General features: G+C 37.5%; 1 non-coding gene across 1 annotated transcript; it reads left to right on the top strand.

Moving 5' to 3' along the window:
* Positions 1-298: 298 nt before the first annotated feature.
* Positions 299-430, top strand: LOC122727115. The gene has a single exon (XR_006353069.1). It is a non-coding gene; the product is annotated as a small nucleolar RNA SNORA44 (small nucleolar RNA).
* Positions 431-8509: the final 8079 nt, after the last annotated feature.

Below are 8509 nucleotides of genomic sequence, written 5' to 3'. Positions count from 1 at the left end.
AACTGTGGAATCTGAATGCAGATCAAAGCATACTATTTTCACTTTTTTGTTTTGTTTTTTCTTTGTTCTCTCTTTTGTTCTGATTCTTCTTTCACAATATGACCGATGTGGAAATATGTTTAACATGATTGTACATATATAAGCTGTATCAGATTGCTTGCTGTCGGGGAGAAGGAAGGAGAGGGAGAAAAATTTGGAACTCAAAATCTTAGAAAAATGAATATTGAAACTATCTTTGCATATAACTAGAAAAAAGCAAAATACTATTAGGATTTTAAAATATATTTTAAAAAATAATCAGCATGGCTCATCAAGGGCTGTGGCTTGAAGTAACCACAGGGTCTCCAACTACATGTAAGAGAATGCTGGAAAGACTTTGACAGCTCAGGTCACCTTGTATCTGTAGCTGCCACTCAACTTTCCTATATTCACAAACACATGTAGAGGGAGAAGGATGGGGATGGGACTTTGTGTAGAAGAACTAAGTCAGACAGAGGGTCTGTCACTGCCTCATGGGGGCTGCTCCATTCACTGCAGTGGCTTTGCTTCTCTTCTTGCTGCCTGGGCCTGAAGATTCAGGGACCAAGTCTTTTTCCCCCTGAGTGCCAAAATGTGAATCTTGAGCACTTCAGCCAAAGATACCTGCTTGCTTTTGGTTGGATCGAGTTTTATCAGAAGCTGCCTGCTTGATCTTTACAAGGAGAGGTGGTGTTGATGTATAATCCACATTTCTTCCTGATGAATGTTTGCTATAAAAAATGTTCCTGAGGTTTTCAGGAAAGGCTGACTCAAATCACATTGGTTTTGAATATGGGCAGGGGGCATGCATTGTATAATGAGGACACAGGGGAAAGTACATGACTTGTACATTCATACTTTGTTTTTTGTTTTTTTGTTTTTTTCAGGGCAATGGGGGTTAAGTGACTTGCCCAGGGTCACACAGCTAGTAAGTGTCAAGTGTCTGAGGCCGGATTTGAACTCAGGTACTCCTGAATCCAGGGCCGGTGCTTTATCCACTGCGCCACCTAGCCGCCCCCACACTTTGTTTTTTGTTAAATGGAAGAAGGCATCAATAAAAAATAGAAAAAGATTTTAAAAATCAATTACCTGGGGCAGCTAGGTGGGGCAGTAGATACAGTACCGGCCCTGGATTCAGGAGGACCTGAGTTCAAATCCGGCCTCAGACACTTAACACTTACTAGCTGTGTGACCCTGGGCAAGTCACAACCCCAATTTCCCAGCAAAAAAAAAAAAAAAAAATCAATTACCTGTCCTATACCTGATTCATATTTGACATTGAGTATCTTTCTAATCAATGCAAAGTAGGATGTCCACTTTCTGAGAAAATCCTAGACATGAGCCATAACCTACTAAACCATAAATTAAATTGTCCCTGGGGTGCTAGTGCAGGGAACCTAATGAAATGAAGAGTATGAGAAAAGGGAGCATATAACCCCTCTTACTGGAGGCAGGCTTCCTCAGGAGTAACCAAAAAAAACCCTGTATGTCTGGTTCCAAAACAGGGAATGAGCATAGTACCACAGGTCCTCAAAGAAGCAGTTCCTCAAAGTAAGAGTAGGACATACGCTTTCAAGTGTGTTTTTCCCCCACAGAGCGTCATAGACTATACACTTTCCAGATTCCTTGGGCTCTTTGTTTCCTCAGGTATACAGCTATGGAAAAAAACCAGCTAAAGTTAAAGATATAACTTGTAGATATTATTACACTTTTCTTAAATTTTTATTTGTTTATTATAGCATTCTTTTCTTTTTAAATTTTGAGTTCCAAATTCTCTACTTCCCTTTCACCTCCTTCCCCATCCACTGAGAAGGCAAACAATATGAAATCATGTAAAACATTTTCATATTAGCCAGATTCCAAAAGAAAAGCAAGAAAAATAAGGTGAGAAAATTATACTTTGATTTGCACTCAAAGTTCATCAGTTCTCTCTCTGGAGGTGGATAGCATTTATTCATCATGAGTCCTTTAGAATTAATTGTCTTGGATCTTTGTGTTGATTAATGTAGCTAAGTTTTTCACAGTTGATTATCATTACATTACTTTTACCATGCACAATTATCTCCCAGGTCTCTCACTTCATTTTGCATCAGTTCATACAGGTCTTGCCATGTTTTTCTGAAACAACCCCCTTATAATTTCCCAGAGCACAATAGTACTCCATCACAATCATGTACCACAGCATATTCAATCATTCCCCAATTGATGAGAATCCCCCCTATTTCTAATTCTTTGCCACCACAAAAAGAGCTGCTATAAATCTTTTTGTACATATAGGCCCTTTTCCTCTTTCTTTGATCTCTTTGGGATACAGATCTAGTAGTGGTATCACTGGGTCATAGAATGTGCACAATTTTATAGCCTTTTGGCATAGTTCCAAATTGTTCTCCAGAATGATTAGACCAGTTCACTACTCCACTAGTAGTTTATTAGTCTTCCTATTTACCTTTATCCCCTCTGGCATTTTTCATTTCTGATAGGTGTTAGGTGGTACATCAGAGTTGCTTTAATATGAATTTCACTAATCAATAGCGATTTAGAGCATTTTACAATATGACTGCAGGTAGCTCTGATTTCTTCTGAAAGCTGCCTGTTTATAACCTTTGACTGTCAATTGGGGAATGGTTCTTATTTTTTATAAATTGACTCAGTTCTATACTCAATATAAATTTGAGAAATGAGGCCTTTATCAGAGAAACTTGCTATAAAAATGTTTGATATTACTTTATTGTCTACTTTATTTGTCTAGCACAATCTAGTTTCCCTGATTATCTGTTTTAATTAGGTTTATTTGTGTTTTTACTTTGTCTGAGATCATAATTGCTACCCCTTACTTTTTAAATTTCAGCTTAAGCATATTAGATTCTGCCTCAGCCCTTTATTTTAACTATATGTGTCTTTCTGTTTCAAGTGTGTCTCTTGTTCAACAACATATTGTTTGATTCTGATTTCTAATTTGTTCTACTGTCTGTTTCTATTTTATGGGTGAATTCATCCCATTCATATTCACAGTTATGATTACTTACTGTGTATTTCCCTCCATCCAATTATCTTTTGTTAACCCTGTTTTCAGATGAGGAAACTGAAGCTGAGAAGTTAATTGTCCAAGGAAAATGAGGCCCCACATGTAGAGAGCCCCATGTTAGTGAGAGACCGTCCCTCTACATGTAGCATGGGGGTGTTGTTGTATGCCTCAAAGGGACACAGAAAAGACTTTTCTAGCCTCTTCTCCCTCCACCCTTCAATTACTGCCAGGAAGTTGGGGCTGAAAGCCACCATTCCGCTCTCTACAGAGAGTACTAAGTACCAAGCTAGAATTATATCTATCTGTTCCCTTTAATAATCTTAGCCTAGGGGATATGATCAAGTTCAAACTTTTAATCACTGTTTAATTAAATGAAGGGATCCAAGCTTTACAACCAAGGCATGACTCCCTTCCCACCAAATATGAATTCCACAATAGTGAATAGCAAAAAAACACATTTATCCATATCATCAGTCAAACAGAAATCAGAGAAGGCATACATGGGATATAGACCAGACAACACTGAATAAAAGAGCTCTCCCATTTGGGAGTGAGGGAACTCCACTGATTGTCCTAAATCTCATTCAAGTGAGCAGTGTCTAGAGTAGCAAAGCAGGGACAGAGACCTGATGGAGACTGCCAGATCCTCATGTCTTCCCAGAGTCTTTTCCTTCAGCATCCTGACGTGGGGTTGGCCTCTTCCATCTTCCCTCTTGAAGCTGGAAATCATAGGCACCCAAGGCAACTTGAAGCTTGAAGGGTCCAAAAAAGATTAGATGAGACTGAAGCTGTTGTTCTTGCCAACTGCACCCTGCCCCTCAAAGCAGGTCAGGGCATTCATCTTCACCAATAGAGAATCTTATACCAATAGGTTAGTAATACTAGCAAGTATCAGAGTCACTTTTTCCCTGACTCCAAGCCCAACCAGCTTTCCACTATATCAAATTGCCATTACATTAATGAAGCAACTGTCTTCATCATTAGAGGCCTGCAAATTTCCATCTTGGATTTCAACCCCTGACATGCATTTCTCTACAATTGTGAATACTGTTTATGCTGTAAAACACCAGTTTAAACACCAGTTTAAATTTTGGCTTTATAGATATGAAAATTAGGATTATAAAATAGTAAAAATAGCAAATGAGTCCCGAAAGTCTTATTGCCTAACAATAGCTATCCCCTGACCATTCACTTTTATGTTGCAAATTAATGAAGCTAGGGAATAGCTAAGATGACTGTGCCAGGTTATATATTCGTTCGTTGATTCAATGACTATTTACCAAGCATTTCCTGTATATATAAAAACTGCAGTGCTAAGCACTTGGAGAACTACAAAGAAAATCAAGATAGGGTCCCTGTCCTCACAGTTTTTATAATCTAATGAAGAATGTGCCAGATTCACAAGTATTAAATAATATATAATCAATATGCAATCAATATAGTTCAAAATTGATTAAAATTAAATAAAACATAATGAGAGGTTTCAAAATTCTATTCCAGGTTGGAGGAAGGAAAGATTCTGACTGGGAGAACATGAGAAAGATTCTAGGAGGAGGTAGCAGGTATTTTTGTTTCATTCAATAACCTCTGTAATTGTTTTATTAAACTAATAATTATTGTAACCTAACAATTTTAATCAATAAGAAAAATAGTAAAAAAAAATCACTGTGACAAAGAATTTTTATTTTGCTAGTATTTTTCCTGTTTACATTTTAGTAAATGAAAAAAGTCTGTAAGTCATAATGATTGACTTGCTATATGGCTACTTCTGATATCTATTGTGGTAAAATATGAAAGTTTTTAACAGTCAGTTAGGATAACTGCAAGACGCCAGTTTTTCAAGGACCACCCTTTTGGGGAGGAGATGAACAGTCCGCCTGCTGCGCATGTCAGACTGCCTGCCGGGTACAGACCATCTGTGCCGCGCCGCCAGGAGTCCCGCCAAGCAGGCAAAAAGGGCTACTCTCGTTCTCTCCACCCCGGAAGTCAAAAACCCGATTTTGTAAACTAAGTGACTTTTCAAAGGCATTTTAAGTATATGCTATTGAATATTGAATCTTGCTAATTGAAGTCTTATTTCTTTTTGATGAATTAATCACCACTTTAAGTATCTGCTACTGTTATACTAGAGAATTCATGTATAAGATGATGTGGTCTACTTGCTCTAGAAAACCGGAAAACTGGCAGAAATTTTTAAGCCTACCTCAGGAGGCTAATGAAAGACCAAACAGATTTTATGATAGACTTTGTGAGGCCGCTAGACAGTACACCAGATTGGATCCAGTAGATTTAAGAGATTCCTATATCGTTCTCAACACATTTGTTTATAATTCACTGCCAGAAATACGCAGATACTTTCTGAAACAATGTCCAGACTGGAGAAATCTCACAGTAGATAGAATTAAGGAACTTGCAAATTATGTCTTTGACTCACGTGAGGAAGAGACGGTCTCCCTCTCTCCAAAGGTGGCCTTTTCGGTTTGGTGAGTTTTTATAAGGAATATAGACTAAGCCTAGATTTAAGACGATTTGTACTGTATTTCTATTTTCCTATCCTTCTAATCAACAACACCTTATATACAATAAAGGCTCTATCTAGAAAACCAGAAGCTTCTTCCATTTACTAGTCTGGGAGATAAATTAAGGGAAAAGTTAAGTAGGGGAGATTTATGATCTAATATCCAATTTTAAATCTCACACTATTCTCTTTGTATACTTAAAGTTTTGTTGCTGCTGTTTTCTATTTAGTTATTTCTCCATGTCTATGTTCTAATTCTGTAGCTGTCATTTTTGTTTGTTTGTTTTGGGAGGCAATTGAGGTTAAGTGACTTGCCCAGGGTCACACAACTAGTAAGTGTCAAGGGTCTGAGGCCAAATTTGAACTCAGGTCCTCCTGAATCCGGGGCCAGTGCTCTATCTACTGTGCCACCTAGCTGCTCCTGCAGCTGTCATTTTATATCACTTCATGTAAATCTTTCTGTGTTCTTCATGTTGTTCTTATGTTATGAAACAATGGTTAACCATTATATGATATACCACAATTTATTCACAATTCTTCATTCCTTGGATATATAGGTAATTTCAGGTTTATTTTCTTTTGCTATTGCAAATAAAACAGCTACAAATATTCTTTACTGATATAGGACTTTTTACCTTTTAATTATACACCTAGAGGGGGGCAGTTAGGTGATACAGTAGATAAAGTACCGGCCCTAGATTCAGGAAGACCTGAGTTCAAATCTGGCCTCAGACACTTAACACTTACTAGCTGTGTGACCCTGGGCAAGTCACTTAACCCCCGTTGACCCGCCCCCCCCCAAATATATATATATATATATATACACACCCTTAGAATATATTTCTCATGGTAGGTTTACTAGATGAAAGGATATAATTTTTTAAAGTTTTATTATTGGTGCAGCTAGGTGGCACAGTGGATAAAGCACTGGCCCTGAATTCAGGAGGACCTGAGTTCAAATCCAGCCTCAGACACTTGACACTTACTAGCTGTGTGACCCTGGGTAAGTCACTTAACCCTCATTGCCCCACCAAAAAAAAAATATTATGTTTTGTTTCTCCCATCATTCTTCCTCCTTCCCATTTGACAAATGTCTTTAAACAAAAATAAAAAGGAAAAACAATCATCAATACGCCAGAAAAATCTGAAAATATATTCAATATACAACACCCCTGGGGGCCTCTAACCTCTGCCTATGAGTAGGTATATAGGTAGCTTTTCATAGTTCTTCTTTGGAACTCTACTCATTCTTTGAAATTCTGGAACATTCACTTTTGATTGTTTTTTATTGTTCTATTTATATTGTTGTAGTCATTGTATATATTGTTTTCTTGGCTCTACTTCATTCCACATAAGATCTTGTAAACCTTTCCATTTTTTTTTTTTTTTTGCGGGGCAATGAGGGTTAAGTGACTTGCCCAGGGTCACACAGCTAGTAAGTGTCAAGTGTCTGAGGCTGGATTTGAACTCAGGTTCTCCTGAATCCAAGGCCAGTGCTTTATCCACTGCGCCACCTAGCTGCCCCCCTCCATATTTTTCTTTATCAATTATATTCCTTATTTCTTATAGCTGTAAGAAAATAATGGGATTTGGCAGATACTCAAAGGCCCACCTGGAGATTAATCTAAACTGATTAAATTAAGTGAGAGTGATTGACTGCTGATTAGCCTACTACAAGTTAATTAGATTGTAACCCCACCTGGCTAGCCCTTAAGAAGGTATTGTTCTCAGAAGCTAAGGACTTTGAAGTCAACTTGAGACCACCTTCAAGTCCAGTGAACCAATGGATTTAGATGATGACTACCAATCAGCTTGAAGCAGTGTGTAAGGACCGCCTCTGCTCCAGACCTATAAAAAGCTTCCACACTCAGTTCGAGAAGAGTTAGTGGTTGAAGCAGGCTCATGGTGGAGGACTTGAGGAAGAACCTGACCAGGCTGGAACTCTAGGCTAGATAGGCCTTTTCTTAACTTACTGAAATCCACGTGAATTTCTGGTATGCTTTAATAAATGCTTAATGACCAAAGACTAGTGCTAAAGCTTCTAATTTAAGGCGACCACACATTTATTTTAAACATCACATAGCACAATAATAATCCATTACATCCATGTATCACAATTTTTGTTTAGCTATTCACTGGACATTCAATAGTATATCCAATTCTTTGCTATGAAAAAAATTGCTGCTATAATTATTTTGGTGCATATGGAGTTTCTTTTTTTTTTTGGTGAGGCAATTGGGGTTAAGTGACTTGCCCAGGGTCACAAAGCTAGTAAGTGTCAAGTGTCTGAGGCTGCATTTGAACTCAGGTCCTCCTGACTCCAGGGCCAGTGCTCTATCCACTATGCCACCTAGCTGACCCTGGAGTTTCTTTTTGTCAATGACTTTCTTGGAGTATGAATCTAGTAGTGGAATCTCTGTATCAAAGGGTATGGACATTTTAGTTACTTTGCTTGCATAATTCTAAATTGTTTTCTGATGTGATCCTTTTTATAAGTCTTATGAAATTGTCCATTTTCCAAAAAAAAAATCACACAGGTATGTAGTACCACCAAAAATATAAAAATAATTATTTCCCCAGAGCACTATTGAAATCTGTCATTTTTAACAGTTTTGGCCAATTTGTACAATGGCACCCTGGTGTTATTTTATTCACATTTCTCTGATTATTAGGGTTTGAACAATTTCCAGTAATTATTTTTAAAATGTTTCCTTCTTTGAAAATTACTCATATTTCTTGCTGTTAAGAATTTTTTTTTCTTAATTTAGTAACCAAAAAAGCCATGCTCCAATAAGAAAGAGTGTGTTGCTGGCCCTGTCTGAGACCTCTTCTCAAAATTACTTATAGTAGAAATACAAATCAAAACAACCCCAAGGTTTTGCTTAAGAAAAACTGACAAATTTTCACCTAGAAAATTGTCAAAGATGACAAAAAATAGGAATGGTCAA

This window comes from Dromiciops gliroides, chromosome 4 (assembly GCF_019393635.1).
Source record: "Dromiciops gliroides isolate mDroGli1 chromosome 4, mDroGli1.pri, whole genome shotgun sequence".
Taxonomy (NCBI): domain Eukaryota; kingdom Metazoa; phylum Chordata; class Mammalia; order Microbiotheria; family Microbiotheriidae; genus Dromiciops; species Dromiciops gliroides.
The sequence above is the reverse complement of the archived record's forward strand: the minus strand, read 5'-3'. Positions and strand labels throughout refer to the sequence as shown.